Raw genomic sequence first — 18,741 nt, 5'->3', positions numbered from 1 at the left:
GTCCCCCTAGTGGTGGCTGCAGAGGTGACTCAGGGCAGTGCCTGCTCTGAGGGGTAGATTCCTTCCCTGCCCTGCCACCGGGGTAAGTCACAGGGGCAGGTGGGTGACCCCTATAAGGGCAGAGCCAGACACAGGGCAGATATGTTATCAGTCAGTGCGCTCCATGTGGTGAGCTGAGGTATTGCAGCCGGGAGGAGACTGCGCGGGAATTACAGCCGTGTCCTGAGGGAGAGGCCGTGTGTGACCAGGTGAGAGGCTCCGGGGCCCCAAACTAGTCCTGGGGCCACAGAACAAGTCTTATATAGTGAGGGGCAACGCCAGGGAGTGACTGGCCATCATTTTTACCTCAGAATTATACCAGACCCCATACTGGTCCCCTCCCCAAAGGTGTATTATATAGTATACATGGTGAGGGGCGCCCGATTATGATATATTGTGACACTGGGTGGGGCCCTGGACCTTGAGGGGGACCCAAAATTTGCGCTACCACATAAAATATACCACCATTAAAGGGATTCTACCATTAAAATCGAATATTTTCTCGCTAAGACATAGGGATAACCTTAAGAAAGACTTCTCCTACCGTTAGATGTCTTCGCGCCGCCGTTCGCTAGAAATCCCGTTTTCCACAGGTATTCAAATGAGTTCTCTGGCAGCACTGGGGGCGGTCCCTAGCACTCAAACAGCACTGGGGGCGGTCTCAATGCTGCGAGAACTCTCCAGCGCCACCTCCATCTTCTTTAGGAACAGCCTCTTCATGCATCTTCTTCAAACTTCTAGGCCTTGGGCAAAGCCGACTGCGCGTGCCCGCCGGCCACAAGAAAATGGCCGCTTACAATACTACGAGAGAAATCATTTGCATACCGGCATAAACCGGGATTTCTACGGAACGGCGGCGCGGAGAAGACATCTAAAGGTAGGAGACGAATAGCCTTTCTTAAGGGGATTCCTACGTGTTAGGGACAAAAAAATTTAATTTTAATGGTAGGATCCCTTTAAATAAGACAAGGTAGCCAGGGCCCCTCCAATAATAAGGAAGGGCTACACGGCGCCCACAGCTGGCCACTAGGCCCCTCCCTCTAAATAGGCCCTTCCCCCTCAGCACTTCCACCAGGCACCTCCCCCTCCGCACTTGCACCAGGCACCGCCCCCTCAGCACTGCCATTAGGCCCCACCCTCTAAGTAGAGGCTATAGGCCCTTCCCCCTCCAGCGCCGCATCTCCCATGAGGCGACCTGAAGCGAGCGTTTCAGGCGGCGCTATGTCAGGACCCCAGGGAGGGCGGCATTTTTGATTATCTAAGCCAGTCCAGGACAAGCTGTCCAGGACTGGCTTAGCACCGAGCGGTGGTTTGGGGAGGCCACTGAAGCAACGCTGCTCCAGCAGCCTCCCCTCACACTCAGGCAGAGAGCAGGTCTTCTCTGTGCCTGCTCTCTGCCTTCGAACGGCGCTAAGCCCCGCCCCCTTCGCTCCACCACGCCCCTACGCTCCGCCACCTCCTCCCGGGGGGCGGCTTTCTGTAGTTCGCCTCGGGCGGCGAAAGGGGTAGGTTCACCCCTGTCCCCCTCAGCCCTGACACCTGGTATCACCCTGTTAGTGATAACATGAGGCACCTCCCCCTCAGTACTAGCATTGGGCTCTGCCCCCTCAGCACTTGCACCAAGCACCTCCCCCTCAGCACTTGCACCAAGCACCTCCCATTCAGCACTTGCACCAAGCACCGCCCCTTTAGCGCTGCCACCAGGCAACACCCCCCAGCACTGGCTGTATGCACCACCCTCTTAGCGCTGCCAATAGGCACCGCCCCTCAGTACTGCCATCAGTCACCGCCTCCTCAGCGCTGCCACTAGTCTCCTCCCCCTCCCTGCCGCCACTAGGCATGCCGGCACCCTCGAGTGGGGTCTTTTTTTGCTAAGCAACAAGTCAAACATATATCTGGATTATACGGTAGTAGACCCCGATCATTAGGAGGTCAGAAAACCCCAAATAAATAATTCCAGAGCGAGTCTACTACAGAGTTCACCGGATTTACCCTTCTGCGTCTGAGCTGCTTGGCAACGTGATCCGGTCTCATCATCCTCAACATGGAGATTTTGACACGAAGAGGGAAAAGGCCTCGAATTCTAGAAATCCCCGGATGAAGAGATATGTTAATGACATGCAAATGAGAAAAAATGGAAACTAAAAATGCAAAACATCTGTACGGGGTGTGAGCGCCGGGCACAGAGATCTTACACACCCGGGCATGTTAGCAGTGAGGTTTATAGATGGTTGTCTGAGGAATCTAACACCGCACCGGGTGCACTTGGGCCACAAATCATCAGGATTGGCCGCTGGGAGGTCCCTGGGCCGTTGCTGATCAAGTGACGTTCCAGATGTGCCCGATGGGAGACAAATTTGGAGATGCTGCAGGTCAGGGTTTAGATCATGGAGGATACTCACAATAGTAAGAGGAACATGTGACCTGGCGTTGTCCTGTTGATCAACGGTTCCTAGGACCCTTTGTAGAAATGGCTGCACCACTGGTGACATGACCGAGGCAATGTAACACCGAGCTGCTAGTGCAACGGACATGATGACAAGAGGGGTCCGGCTGCTGCTCATTATTTCACCCCAGATTATAATCTCAGTAGTAGGACCCGTGTGACGTTCCCTTGTGAAGGTTTCTTCATGACGTTATCCACGTGATCTCCAAACCAATCTCCGGCTATCATTGAACCTCTATTCTAGGACTCATCACTGTAGAGGACAGACCTCTGTTCCAGGACTCATCACTGTAGAGGACAGACCTCTGTTCCAGGACTCATCACTGTAGAGGACAGACCTCTGTTCCAGGACTCATCACTGTAGAGGACAGACCTCTGTTCCAGGACTCATCACTGTAGAGGACAGACCTCCATTCCAGTTCCATTGCTGTCTTGCTTTGCACCATGAGCAGTGACGTGAGGTCAGTACCTATAGCAGGACGTTTGGCTTGTAACCCAATGTCGTGTGGACGCCTTCTGATAGTTGTGTCCGCACTGTTTGTTGCCCTTGGCTTGGGATGTGACGTCCAGTTTTACTTGCAGTACAGAATGGATCACTATGCACCATTCTTCCAATCAGGCGACACGTCCATGCAGAGGTGCATCGTCAATCAGCTGGGGGCCCAGCAGTTGGACCCCCACCGATTAGCAATTTACCCACTATGGATAGGGGTAACTTTTTGCTGAAATACCCCATCACCAATCACATCTACACCATCAAGTTTCTTGGCCATGTCAGTGCTGTTATTTTTAGCTTATGACAACAAGTGGCCCTGATGGGACGGTCAGCGATCAGCTGTAGGGGGGAATCCTGGCAGTATGTGCTTCCTGCAGCACCACCACTGGCGGAATGAAGTATTACACAGCGTCCATTCATACCAGTGGGTTGTCTGTGTAATAGGATAGGTCCTCCAGAGCCTCTTTATAACCGCTCTACATTGTGACCAAAGATGAGGTTTCTGATCAGAATTAAAGAGAACCTGACAGATTGATATGGGTTCACTGTTGCAAATAGACCTGTAGCTACGCCATGTAAAAAACCCAAACCTTTATACTTACTTAGAGATGAGTCTCATTGTATTCCTCTCTGGTGCGCCCACCACTTGCGCAGTTGTTCAGTGATGCCAGGGGTGTATACATTACTGTGCATGTCCCCGAGGTCCAGCGCATGCGCCATGAAGTCAAGGTGTACACCTGCGGCCTCACTGTTGAAGTGCACTGACAGTGGGAATACAGGAGCTGGGTGAGAAGATAGGTCATCAGTATCTGATCGGGGGAAGGGGGGATCCCCACACCTGGACCCTGCACCTATCTACTAATATGACTGAAAGCTACAGCAGGGTACCTGGAGCAGAAGCGGTCTGCGCTTATTTAGGTAATGGGAAAGGGGTTGCATTTTTCTGGCGCTTCCGCTATACAGTGGACAGGACTGCAGCACCGTTGCTTTTGCTTGTATAGGTGCAGACTGTACATGCTCCTGTCCTGGAGCTGATTGTGGATCTGTAGGGTCCAGGTGTCAACCCCTTCCCCCATCAGATCACATACTTATCCTGTAGATAGGACATCAGTATTAAAAATGTATTTGGGAGCAGAAAAACCCATCTGTGTTACTGCTATATTTTCTATGAAGTGACGTGTAAACATCTGTTGCACTCCTTTTGTTGCAGGCTTTCCTAGGACTTGTAGTTCCACAGTAATGAACGAGCCATAGCTGAAGAAGCCTGCAAAGACAATAGCCCAGAAATGTGAATGGAAGCGGCGTCAGCTCATCCTCCTCCTTACTATCTGCCAGGTGAGCAGCGAATTCTCCCCGATAGCAGCCAGGCTTCAGATGCCTGCGCACAGTCCCTCCTCTCCCCCTCCTCCTCCTCTTCCTATTATCTCCCTCCCTCCTCAGGTCTCCCTCTCGGATTCCACTTGCTTGAACTGTTTCATTGGGAGCGATCATCTGCGAGCCGAATCGTACACAGGGAGGACAAACAACTTCTTATAATCTGTCTTGCTCTTGCCGTCAGGATCTTCCCACTTTTTTTTATTTTTTAAGTCCCCTCTTATTATCGGATCGGATACCCCAGCTCCTTACAAGGACCTCCATACATGACTTCTCTTCTTTCTGCTCAGGACACCCTTATTCACACCCCTTTTGGATTGCCCCGGGAGCTGTGACCCGGGACATGCCCTTTTCTTCCTGACCCTTGTCCGTGGACTGTCCTTCTCTGATGGTTGTCCGGTCCTTCTGGACACTGGTAAGTAACCGGTCACCATCAGCTCTGCTTGTGATAGAAAGTGTGTCTAGGGGGAATCGGGAGAACACAGACTGACTTTAATCTAGGTCACTGACTTATAAAATTAGTATTGTAGTACTCTGCACAGTTCTGGCCAGGGATCTGCAGGGAGACCTAATTAGGCTACGATAGAGGGACAGAGGCGCTGCTAATCCTGGGTGCACCTTGAGATAGAATACATGGCTATCTGGTTACATAGGAGACAATGCAAAGAGTTCTCGCCTTACTAAATAGAAGCACTGTGGTCTGATGTCAATGTCTGGGACCTTTTTAGTGGGTTGTTTTGTTTGCATGTCCTGGGAACCGTCAATGCAGACCCTGTTCACCGAGAGACTCAGTTCCTGAGAGTTTAAGATGCTGATATAGTCTTATGAACAGCTCCAGCATCTTATCCCAGGTTTACCAAGCAGCTACATTATACAGGGTGTGATAGAGGACTGACTGCTCAAAAGTGCTCAAGTAAATGAGATAAGACAACAGGAATGTTAAAGGAATTACCCAGGGGTGGCTCTGATAAGTAGGGGGTCCCCAAGCCATAAACAAGGTGAAGTGACATGTTATGAGCAGTTCCTTACATATCTCAGTTTCCACGGGCTGCAGCATTATACAGTACGTGGCTCCTAGATGTGTTAGAGGACTGAACGCTCTGAAGTGCTTGAGCAAATTACACATACATCTTAAAGGGGTATCCCAGGGACTCATCAGTGGAGGTCCCTGAACCATAAAGGGATTGGGGCCCAACACTAGGTAAAGCACAGTGACCCTCTCAAACACAGTAATGCACTAGATGTAATGTGATCACGTCACTCATGCATTGATATAGTTGGAATACCCCTTTAAAAGGGGTTTTCCAGGCTTTATAATTGATGACCTATCTTTAGGATAGGTCATCACTTAAAGATGAGCAAGAGTCTGACATCCGCTGTATGAGCACGCAGCCTTTTCAGTACTTACCAAGCACAGTGTGTACAGTGGCAGTGCTTGGTATCTCACCTTAGCCCATTCACCGGATCGGGATTGAGCTGGGAACAGGCCATGTGACCCATGAACGTGATGTCACATGGCCTGTGAAGCGGAAACGGAACTTGGGGAGCGCCGTTGTCAGTTCAGACAGCTGATGCACCTAGTCTGGGGCGTTGGACCCTACGGATCTTCAATTAATGAACTTTCCTACGGATAGGTCATCAATTATAAGGCCTGGAAATCCACTTTAACCTCTTGGCTATAGATACTATATAGTTAGTTAGACTTTTTGTGCAGTACGGGAGGGGCACATCGGCGGGCATGCATGCATGGTATAGTTCAATAAGTTACAAAGGTTGCAGATTTATCACCAATTTTTTTTTTTTGGTTATTTTTTTTCACAGTACAGATTATTGCAATTGTTGTGTTTGCAGAAGCTTTGCCCTACAGGTGGCGCCAAAATATAGCTGCTTGTATTTTGAATTGGAAGCCCTCTCTTGCAGAATGCAGGCTGCCATCACGCACCTCTCATCTGCTGCTGTTTTATTTGGGAATTGCTGTCTAGTTTTGTAAAACGTAACTTTATGCAGCCATACCTGTAAATTACAACCATAGTGATGGGCACAGTCTGCTTACCAAGGATCGGTCTATGTAGAGGAGTTGGGGTACGGTCATATATTCCAACAACCTAATCTCCCGCAACCAATGACCTTAGTAGTCTGATGATAATAGTGATAGGTACCGTAATAGTGTTATGGACAAACTGCGGTCACCTGCGGAGTATGGCGGTACGTGGATGCACCTTTAGAAACACCTCACATGGGCTGCCGCTTCATTCTTGACCCCAGCTTTTGGTTATGTGGACATGGACCAGCAAGCCTAGAGGTTCTAGTGTCAGGGCTAGATTTGTGGATGACGTCACCATCTTCAGACCAAGCTCAATGACCTGCTGTAAATGGCGGCAGAATGTGCAGTATTTCCGAATTCCTCAGATATTGGCGCACTATAAGTCCTAGCAAAATGATATTAAAGAGGTGGAATGTGATAAAGTCTATAGCTCTGTTGCATATTGTCAGATATTCCCAAAAAATAGTAGTGATTTCTGGTAAAATGAGGGTGCTTTGAAGAACCTCATTATAGTCGGCGGGATCCATCGGCAATGTTGATGTCCATTATGTGACTTTAAGCCTAACCTTAAAGTGTTTATTCTATAGGCTCTGCCAACTAATTCTGGCATAGTTGGAAGATTTTATTTCTAGTCCCCACCGTTCCTGAGCGATCGGTGCTGTTAGTTTTGTTGCTTGATATGTTAAATAGACTCTCTAATGTCTAGTGCAGGGGTCATCAACCATCTGCACTCCAACTGCAGTGAATCTACAACATGCTCCATTCACTCCCAATGGAGTTCCAACCACAGCTGAGCAAGTATGTATGCTGGGAGTTGTAGTTTTACAACAGCTGGAGTGCTGAAGGTTGCCTACCCCTGCAAAGGATCGCAACCCTTACCTACTCTCACCTGACTCCGCCCCTTTGACCTTAGAGAGTCTAGTTAGCATACCAGGCACCATAATTGTGCAACATTGCGTCACATTAGTCATGCAATTTTTAATGCGATTTTAGGTTGTGCGAATCCCAATACAATGCATCCAATTTCAGCATCGTAAACCGGCATTTTTCGGATGCTTTTTTTTTTTAATGCAGTTATCATCTGCACCTCAGCTCCAATGTCTAAATTATCCCTTAAAATAAGCAGCAAATTTGTGGCGGCTAACCCGCAGCGATTTCACCCATTGTGCCCAAGCCTAAGTGTCGCCCTAGACTCACCATGCAGTTTCTTAGCTCCGTACTGGGACTTCTAGTCCTACACAGTTTCACAGTGCTGCTCTTGGCTATGACATGTACCAGGCTTATTAGATTAATTAGACCTTTTGGGAATTGCTCCATTGCGGCAGCCGTACAGGTGCTGTCCCCTCTCATTATTCTCTACATGAAAAGACTTCAGCGACTCCCGGTACTTATCTCATTCTTCTGGGGATATAAGTTAGCAGAGTCATAGGTGGCGATTATTTAACCAGCGCTCCGTCATCTGAACCCAGGACAGGAATTAGAATTTGTCATGTAATGGAACGTGAGTCTTGTGAATTCATGTTTATCGTGAATCTTTATTTCTTAACTCCAGAGGAAATAATTAGACCGACTTCTGACGAGCGAGCATCAAGTAAAGCAAAAAACCATCTCCTCCCCCAAATAAGTGGCGACCGGCGGCAGCTCTTATCTTATTTACATATGTATATATACATAATTGGATGCATCCACTCTGCAACTATGGTGATGCCAGGATCATTTCCAAGCTGAGCGTGAGGCAGGGTCCCTGCATAGATATGTGACATGCTGTTCTAGCAGCAGGTAAGTTGTGCGAGCTGTTTGGCACGGATTCACACACTGTTTCACCCTGGGGAGTTGTAAAAGTAATGAGAATGTCGTGTCGCTTGGATAACTTTGGTGCAACTTTGAGACGCCCCACTGAGGTTCTGTTCAGCTGCAGCTTCGTATCTACACGGTGTTGAGGTCACATGGACTGGCTGGATCTGTCAGGGTGATTGTTTTTGGAGTATAGTTACACATGGCAAATCTGTTGCAGAAAATTCTGCCAATAACAATCCGTTGCATTCACCTGAATGGGTTTGTATTGGCAGCAAGCACGTGGATTCCTACAAGACCAATACAGATTGGATGGGGCAGTTCCTGCAATAAATTTGCAGCATATAGCAAGGGCTTACTCAGGCGGCCATATTTTTGGTCCGTGTGCATGCATAGTAATTGCAGTATATGCTATTTTGTGGAAGAGACCTTTTGATCAACTACTAGAACTTGCAGAAGATAAAAAAATCTTCCATATGTTAAGCTCTGAGGCTCTGGCGCATATATTGTGTCGACACGTTGCAGATTTTTTTTTCCTCGTGGATTTCACGCTGCAACATCTTCATTGTCGTGTCCTTGTCATCCTATGCATTGCAAAAGATGAAACGTGCAACACAATTTCCATTCTGTGGATCTGTAAGCCTGCCGCCTGCCTTCATTTTGGGCAATTCTTTTAAAACCTCATTCACATGTTTTACACTGCTGTGGATTTTCATTGGATCTCTCACTGAAAATCCACAGCAATTCTGTACTGTGTGAATGTAACCATAGAAGGTGATTCCACTATGCGATGTTCATACGCCAAGCTGAGCTCAAGGCAGGGTACTTGCATGGATATGTGTCAAAAACAGCCTTCAACTTCTGACAATCTTCAGCATGTCCTTAAATTTTTTTCCAATGTGTTGACGGTGTTTTTAAAACCTCAGTCACATGTTGGGTATTGTAAACTGCTCCATATGCCCTTCATGTTACAACCTCTTTAAAGTGATATCCCTATGTATGTAATAATAGCCCAACATGTTGCAAGTATAACTTTCTGATGATGAACTCCGACCTCTGGGAACTCTACTGAATCTGCAATCAAAGTGACAGACAACATTTCTGCTGTCCAATGGCGCCCCCTAGCATGTGCAGTGTAGTCATATGACTTGTGTCATCTTGCAGCTAACCTGATTTCCTATCAAGGGGCAATATTGAACTTGCCACGAATTCCACCATGTACAACTCTGTTCAGCCGCAAACTAATGGCTGCCAAAAATTTGGGTGGGAATCCATTATGAATGGACGTCACTAAATTCCATCTTGTAAATTGGATCATGTGACGCTCCTGCGTCAGATATCGCAGCGTAAAAATAGCCCTGTCGTCCTGGTTGAAGACCATGTGGTGGTGGAGAATGTTGTTTACAGTGTGTTATACCTGAGCTGCGGATAATTGGCACATTCATTTATGTTCCTAATGAATGTAATCTCTCTCTGCGTTCTCTCAGAGGCCATTCTCATTAATAGTCAGATGAATATTTATCACATGTAAATTTCAGTTGTGTTTTTTTTTTTTTTTTTTTTTTGAAGCAGACAAGGTAGGATCTTGTAAGACGTACGGTTTTCTTATAACTTGTTTGGATAGTGATGTTCTGACCTCTCCATCGCTGTGTGGGAGGCTTCTCGGAAATGTCTTACTTCCTCTAACGAAATAATCATCGGGCTTGAAGAGCAGCGTTCTCTATGTGGAGGAACCGGAATAAATGGAGGCGGCGTTATATTGTTGTATGCATTTCTCATAGTAAATTTTGGTTGGTTTATCATGCTGCTGGTTTGGGGCAGTAAGACGACTCTGTGGTTAGTAAGGTCAGACTTACTAACCAGAGTCTGTTGGGCCCAGGCCTAATGCAATATTGGTCCGCCAGACCAGCAGGGTCTATTTCCTAGGGGTTGTTGGATCATTAGAGCCATGTAATCTGCTTGGCGCAGGACACTGGGGGTTAGCAGTGTTGATGGCTCAGTGGTTAGCATTGTTGCTGGCTTAGTAGTTACGAATGTTAGGGTAAGTTCACATGGGGATTTTTGGTCAGGATTTTGGGGCCGTATCTGCCTCAAAATTCTGACCAAAAAGACGTCTCCCATTGAAATCAATAGGAGCCGGTCAGTTCTTTTTTTCCGGGAGCCATTTGTTCCGACTCCTGGAAAAAAGAAGTGACATACTCATTCCTTCAGGCGGATTCGCCTTGCGACATCCACCTGAAGACACTCCCTCCCGACTAGGCCCATTCATTTGGGCCTAATCCGGTGCGGAGTGCGCGACTGGATGCCGATGCACTGCACTGACATCCAGTCGCAGCTACCCGTATTTTGGACCGGAACCTGAGGCGGCCTCCGCCTTAGGTTCCGGACCAAAAAGCCTTGTGTGAACTTACCCTCAGGGATCAAGGGTTAGTACAGTTCCCTTGTAGTGCTTGGGGGAGAATGCAACCAAGGACACCATTAACATCAATTCATTATATTTTTTGTGGGCTTCATATCATATGCCACAGAATGGCTGTGACCACTGTTGCAAACCATTTTCCTTGTTTTGTCTTTAAAATTAAAAAATGAGACAACTTTGCAATAAGTCTTTATTAAATATTTCCTATCATTTTGTTTCTATAGCTCTTATACGGACCTATGTGTCACCATGGTAACAGACGACAAACATACCCTGCGTAGTCTGATCCTGCGCCTTGTTTTACTATTGATCTTGTCACACATCCGAAAAAATATTCACGGTTTACAGGGATTTAGCTTCAGGTTGGATTATACCGTACATCGAAGAGTTGTAATATGCCGTATAAACCTGGGACTTTTCTCTAAGATAATGACCATGCTGAGGATTTGAGAATCCATAGCATTCTTGTCTTTCACAACCCCAAGTATTGTACTGTCAAGTGCTGCAGACTGCTACACATCACCCAGAGAGTCGGCCATTTACTCTGCAGTAATGGTGTCCTTCAAAGGGTCTGTCACTGTCTTTTAAGTTTGACCGCACGTGTTGCCAAGAAACCGTACAGATCCCTGGGAATGTTAGCCGCATCACTTAAGAGTCAGTGAAAGGTTTATATACAAGAGGCTTTACCAATTTTAAGCCCTCGTCAAAAGGGGAAGTTGACCGAGTTGGTAAGCAAGGATGTTATATAAGGTTCACATCTGCGTTGGAGTTTCCATAGGAGACTCTGCCGCGGATTCCGCTTAAAATCAGCAGAGAGAGAAGTCCTGCATAGAGGACTTCTCACTATAAGACCGGAATAAACTAGGTGAACCCCATTATAGTCTATGGGGTCCGTGGGTAGCCACTTTTTAAGTGGACAGGCTCTCCGTCTTTTGGGTCCCCATGCAGACCCAAATGATGGAGACCCAAATGCTAGTGTGATCCTAGATTGATCAAGGACCCTACCCCAGTTTTCTGGTATAAAATAGTTACAAATTTTTGCACAAGTTTGTGTAAAATGATTGACTTTTTAATGCTGCCCTTGCTACTCTCCTGCTCCCCTTTCCTGTTTCCCTGTTCTCTTCTGTCTATAGCCTGTCCCAGAGTCTTCAGGTAGCAACTGGTGCGATGTAAGTGACTTCATTCTATCATACCTATTGATCCCAGGACACCAGGAAAAGAGACACACCAAATGGTGAAGCAGGAAGCGGACAGCTCTCGACTTCACCATTGTGTTCAACTCATCTGGGCTTGGAAGATGCAGATGATTTGGAGTCAGGGCCTCTGGACCCACTGTAGTAGATACAGGGCTGACGTGTTATCATTGGGCCCGGTGAAAGGGCAAAAATAAATCGTGACCTTTTTTTTTCATGCCTTGTATATCAGAAAACTGGGGGAGTGTTGTGGGCATGCTCTGTGAGCTGTACAGAGGTCACTATGCAGAGCCGTGGAGGAGATGAGCTCCATCGTCTATTGACTTCTCTAGGAGAGTGTTGCGAGCATGCTCTGTGACTTGAGCAAAGACCATTGTGAAGGAAAAGGTAGAAAAGTGGGCTATGACCATTATTTATTGATGTTTGTGGGAGAGTGTTGTAGGCATGCTCTGTAACCTATACATTGATCACTGTAAAGGAAGGGGGAGGAGGTAAACTGTAGCCTTCATCTATTGACGTCTATGGAGAGTTTTGTGGGCATGCTCTGTGATCTATGCAGATGTTATTTTGTAATGAAGGGCTGTGACATTACCTATGATGATATCCTGTGTTATCCGTGTATAGGCGTTCCCTATCATCATAATCCTGACTGCAATGGTAATGACATAACGGCTGAGAAGTGATTTCTACAGAACAGGAAGTCTCAGACCACTGTGAAGGTCAGAAGGAAAATTTCAGGTTTTTTTGTAATATAGCTAGTAACATGGATATTTATGATGAGACATCGATGCCATATCTGTCGCCATTATTGGAGGGACAGCCTTAAATAGTAAATTCCTCCAAAAAAATGAAATGCTCTCCCTAAATCACGATCAGTCGATGAAATTGCGAGAAGACCGGTCGTCCTCAGCAGGACCGCAGCCCTGACAATGCGTCCTTAAAGGGACGGCTCAAAAAACTTAAGAATGTTTCTGGATCATAAGTATACTTGGTTACCATGGAAACCTCGGTGTCATTCTCATCTCCAAAAATTATCTCAATTTACAAAATTTTTTTTTTTTTTTTTTTTTTTACTGATTCCATATTAAATCGGTAGCAGAATAACTTGTTGAATGTCGTGGTCAGATGGGAGGGGCTCATGGACAAAATGTAACAAGTCTTCATCACTCCACCCACCGACAACAGCTAAACATGCTAGTTGCCAAGCAACTGACACCAGAATAGACAAAGGCTATAAAGCAGCGAGAGGAAGGCGGCGGAGGGGTCTATCATATATTTGACATATTATATATAAGAGAATATTTTTGTTTCATTGAAGAATATTCATCCCATCGTAGTAGTTTTACAAGCCTTGAATTCCTCAAAAGCCCTAGTGCCGATCCTACGCTTTCATTATCCGTCTTTGTCGCACCACGAGCCTTCTATTAAGATTTTTCAGGAATCGGCGAACAATAAGCTTACGTTCCGCCCATTGTATTTTTACTTTTTTTCTTCCTTAGACACGGAGCACAGTAGTTTCGAGATCTTCCCTGTGAGAGTCTTCAGTAACGCACGCTGACAGGTTCTCAGGTGGAGGCTTCACATAATGAACAGGGGTAAAATAAATCAGTCCTGGCCTTCTTGGTAAAGGTGACTGTGAGATGTGCGGTATGTCTCGGTGATATGTGCTAATGATGAGTAACATGTCAGAATCGAGTCACGTGTTCGGTATCGGAGCAGATAGCGGAGCGAGACCGGGAGAGGAAAACTTTGTGTTGTGCAAAAAGAAGGCGATTGTGTTGCGTTCGGTTGTGTAGAGTCATGCTTACTTAAGGTAAAAATGGTGGTCATGTACGTTAGAGAGCTGTCGTGGGAAAGGTCATTCAACTCGTAGCTATTCCTTCCAACCTCACATACACATGTACCATTGGTTTGGTTGAGCATGCATGTGTTTTCAGTGGGGAAAGGGGAATAAGCTGCTTCTAGTCATCTTTGATGGGTCCCCGCATAGGATAGGGCATAACTTGCAGATTGATGGGAACAAACCACTCAGACCCCCACTGACCAGGAGACTGGGGAATGAAGTGGTGGTTGGGCAAGCAAGTGCACCTCTCCATTCTTTTCAATGGAAGTGCCGAACATTAAATTGCAGCACACTGCTTTTTCCGGCACTTCCATTGAAATGAGTGGAGCGGTGCACACACTAGTACGACCACCACAGTCTCCTGATCGGTCTGAGAAGTCGAACCCCCATCAATCTGCAAATTATCTCCAAGTCTGTGGATAGGGTATAACTTGTTGAGATTGGAAGACCCCCTTTAAGAAGTAAATGGTAAGGCAGGTTGAACTCAAACAAACACGTTGACTCTTACCCCTAATGTTGGGGGGGAGTTGGCTTCGCTGATGGTTAGAAGGTTATCTGGTTCTGGGTTGAGTTGATGTTGACGTTCATCTAGTGTGTACGGCCACCTTAAGATGCCTTAGGGGATTGATCAAAGATTGGGCAAGAATCTGACAGCAGCCTTAGGCTAAGTTCACATGATAGAATTTCATTTGGATTTCTTTCCACATATTTTATGCAATGAAAAGTCCATGCATGTAAATGAGGTTTCACATGTATAGAACAATTTTCATGGGGATTTCTGACATTTCTTTCCATCGCTAAAGTGGTGATTTTGGGCATGTTAACGGCAAAGAGCTCATAGGCAATGACATCTTTGGAGCAATGGCGGTGCAGTTATTGCTCCAAATTATTCATTTGCATTTTGATAAAAACAGCAATATCTCTGCAAAGAAGGGGGAAGCACCCTTTGATTCAGGTGACCCTAACCTAACTATCTGCAGGTCCAGGTTGATATGCTGGTTCTAGAACTGCCAGGGGTGTATCTATAAGGAGTGCAATAGCAGTCGTGCCCAGGATCTGCTGCTTCAAGGGGCCCAAAGACCACCCTGCCACATTGGATGACTCCAGTGTAATGTTTGATGGCAGGTAGGGGCCCTCTTAGGGCTCGTTCACACAGGGACAGAGGGGGCGGATTTTGGCACGGAATCCACGTCATAATCTGCCCCCTCACAATGGCGGTCTATGGAGACCGCTAGCGATCTTTTTTCTGTGAGCGACATGTTGCCGCTCACGGTAAAAAGAAACGAGCTGCCCTTTCTTCAGCCGCCTCGTGGCAGCACCCTCCAGACTAGGCCTATTCATTTTGGGCCTACTCCGGAGCTTGAAGCCGTGACTGACAGTCGCAGCAGGCATATTTTGGTCCCGATTTTGACGCGGCTTCCCGCGTCAAAATCAGGACCAAAATACGCTATTCCATGACTGTGTGAACTAGGCCTTACAGGTTTTGCTTTGGGGCCCACGACCTTCAAGGCTGTGCCTTAGAGAGACGCCCTGCTTCGAAAACAGTGTGCTCTTATTTTCATTAAGACGTTCTTGATGATTCTTTGATTTTTGCTTCTACATTAATATTATATTATTATATATTATTGCGAAAAATTATTACATTTTGATTAAAGCACTGAAAATATCATTCGGCAATGAATGTGTAGGGTTTTTTTTTTTTTTGCTTTTTTATGCATTTATTTTTCTTCATTTTATATGCACGATGAGTACTTCACGCTACACCCCATGACTTTTATGCTGCATTTTAAGAGTATTTTTCGCTCATTATTCTTGTGAAATGGCCCGGCTGGATGTTAAAGGAAGAAATCATTAACTAAAGTTTCCTAACTAAATGAAGTAAGCCGCCTTTACTTCCCACTAAGCATGAGTTTAGTGTTGCAAGTTACTTCTTGGCACACAAAAATATTGTGTTACCGCTAATGGTGTAAGTTGTATACAATGGCTTCAGAGAGAGGGCAGGGAGAGTTTTTTGGAAACTGCGTGAAAGTTTTATGAGAGCCAGAGGCAGCCTGGAGGTGCGAGGGCCTCCGTGTCCATGTCGGCCTCATTGTGTGTCGGATGATTGATACACTGGGGTAAAGGAACATAGTTATTACCTGGTAATCGTCATTACGGCAATTAGAGCTAGGCCATCACACGTGGGGGACATGGGACATGTTATTGTGTGGGGAACTTGTAATACAAAAATGTCTGTTCACCTATTCCATATTTATTGTGCAATCTTCTATGTTCAGTATTTATCTGGATACCAGATAACAATGGTACCAGTGAGTTTAGATCCTTACCTTACTCCATAGACATTGGACGTGATCACATAGTTCATTAGCCATTTGGGGCTTCCATAGACTTTTATGTATTATAATGGTGGATTGGCTAAATGGCTGCTTGGATTGGTCCAGCTCTGCCCAAGGGTGTACTCTTCTAAACAAAAATGTATAGTGGATCTATTAGGAGGAACCCTTAAGACTAAAAATATTGAAGATTTCAGAATTAGATTGGCGTGGGTCCAACTCCCAGGGCCTGCAGATCAGCTAATGGAGTCAACAGCAGCGCTCCATTGAGAAGCGCTTTAGCTTCACAGGCTGGGATGATGCATAAATTGGGCAAATGGCCTGTGGCTTAGTCTCATTCAAGTCATTGGGGCTCAGCCGCAATACCAAGCACAGTCAGTATACAATGTACGCTGTGCTTGGAAAGTAATGAGGAGGTCAACTTCTAAGGTGGTCCCAATGTTAGTAGCAGCTGGCCCAGTGGGTCAAGAAAAGTCTGGACAAAGCATTGTGGGTCAGGCAAGAGAATGGTCAGGGCAGGCGGCTACATTCAGGAGTCTGGAACAAGCTCATGGTCAGGACAGGCAGCAAGAGTGCAACAATCAGGTACAAGCCAAGGGTCAGGCCTAAGTGCTAGGCAAGACTGGAACAAAGCCAAAGTTCAATACACTGGAACACCTGAAACAAATCTAGCATAATAGAAATGTATTGCTCAGGTGTGGAGTGAGGGGCTGAGTTAAAGGCCTAGCAGAGTGTGGAGCAAACAGAAGGTAAAGAGGTCAAGACCTGAGACAGACAGGAGTGGAAAGTAAGGACCCTGCAAAGCGACCACTGGGACAGCCAAACCTATACTAAGGATAGGTCAGCAATGTTTTAGTCCTGGACACCCCTTTTAATACACGACGTGTCACTGCCATGCCTTTATTTCCCTCTACTTTTCTATCAGGGTGAGCAATGAACCCGACTTACTACTGTAGCAGAGTGATGCATTTCCTCCATCCCTCATTGGTCAACACAACACGCCACCATAAGACTAGAGACTCTATGGCGACTTGCAGGAAAAACTAGCTTACATTGCCGACAATAGAAATTCGTGCAGTTGTCGCATTGTTCCTGACTTTTTCATCCATAGAAAGTATGGAGGTCACGTGGCGGTCAGTAATCTTTCACTTCATCCTGAGCATTACATGATCAGAAGTAAATGTGGAGCTTCAGAATAATTTAGGGGGTGGGGGATGTGTTACTTTCATTATTTCCTCCATCAACACCTATTTTTGATGAGGCCGCTTTCAGAATGGGTGACCGGATCCTAAGCATTGCTTTACGCTGACTGAGGCCACGAGGAATCCGCTCAACTGTACAATAAATGCTTTTGTCTTTAATGTTTAATGTCTTGTCCTAAATTAAACTCCGGCGAGAAGCATTTCTTACCTCAACAGAATTCCGCTCTCACATATTGACCGCTGTCATTCGACCCGACACAGCCAGAGTTCTCCTCCGTATTATCCAGCCGGATTGATGGCGTCTGCGTTACATTTTTAATTAAGTCATATTGGCAAACGCTTGGTGATTGACGGGAGCATTTACACTGTCTTTGTACTGTTAGAGGAGCTCCGACATTGGAAATGGCCGTGCTGAGTTCTCACTTTTACTTATAAAAGCTTCAGTGCCCATCAATAGCTTTACAAGTCAGGAAAAGTGAAGGGTGCCATCACCTCTAATATATGGTGTTGTGCAAAAGTTACATGTCAAGTTACATGTTCTACTGATTTTCTCTTGCAAGGATCCAACGTGTAATGGATTGCTGGTTCACTCTTCCACTTTTAGGCTGAGTTCACAGAGTTTTTTTGGTGAGGATATTGAGGCGGAATCTGCCTCAGAATCCTGACCAAAAAAACAGCTCCCATTGAAATCAATTGGAGCCGGTCATTTTCTTTTTTTCCGTGAGCGGTCTCTTCTGGCTCCCGGAAAAAAGAAGCGACATGCTCATTCTTCAGGTGGATGCCATGGCGGTTCAGCCACGGATGTCCGACTGAAGACACTCCCTCCCGACTAGGCCCTTTCATTTGGGTCTAATCTGGAGTGGAGTACCACGACTGGATGCCGGTGCACTGCACTGGCATCTAGTCGCAGCTACCGTTTTTTGGCCTGGAATCTGAGGTGGCTTCCGCCTCAAATTCCAGACCAAAAAACCCTGTCTGAACTCAGCCTAACGGGTTGACTTTGGGCCACTCCCAAGAGCAGGGTCTAAGTAGCCACCCTGATATTCACCCTTTAATCCCTGTAAGGGTTCTGGACTTTGCTGCGGGCAGACAAGCTAGTTACGTCATGGATTGGTCATGGTATAGACAGCTGGTTTAGGCATCGTAGAGCACCAGAGGTCAGACAAGAGGACAGTAATGTATGATCCAAGATCATGGGCTGGTAGAATCCATTCAGAGTCGTAAACAAGCAGTAGGCCTCAGCAGGGAGGACCCAGGAGATCAGCAGAAAAGGATCAGACTCCATGGCACGGGGCTCAGAGTTAGCTGCTTCCGGCCCACCTGAGGTAGCGCATTCCAGAGCATACGCGCGGCTCGAGTAAAGTCTTGAATACAGAGGTGAGAGGTTCAGATTATCCTTGGAGCATGAGTTAGGTGGTAGACCGAGCATTAAGGGCCTTTTACATGAGTCTACGGATTGGAACAAATGTTTGTAAGAAGGTTTGTTCAGATTTTCTCATCATTGTAGGCTTTAGGAGTCAATTCATCCTTTTATTGGCCAGCCAATAAGAACTCTTAT

At 46.4% G+C, this 18,741-nt stretch overlaps 1 protein-coding gene across 1 annotated transcript in view; it reads left to right on the top strand.

The window, feature by feature from the left end:
- Positions 1–4,589: 4,589 nt before the first annotated feature.
- SHANK2 (SH3 and multiple ankyrin repeat domains 2) overlaps positions 4,590–18,741 on the top strand; it is a 282,554-nt gene continuing 268,402 nt past the window's right edge. The window contains exon 1 of the mRNA XM_075281002.1: positions 4,590–4,770. The gene's annotated coding sequence lies outside the window, so the exon portion shown is untranslated. The remainder of the gene's footprint in view (positions 4,771–18,741) is intronic.

This window comes from Leptodactylus fuscus, chromosome 7 (genome assembly GCF_031893055.1).
Source record: "Leptodactylus fuscus isolate aLepFus1 chromosome 7, aLepFus1.hap2, whole genome shotgun sequence".
Taxonomy (NCBI): Eukaryota; Metazoa; Chordata; class Amphibia; order Anura; family Leptodactylidae; genus Leptodactylus; species Leptodactylus fuscus.
Note: the sequence above shows the minus strand (reverse complement) of the source record. Positions and strands in the feature narration are given on the sequence as shown.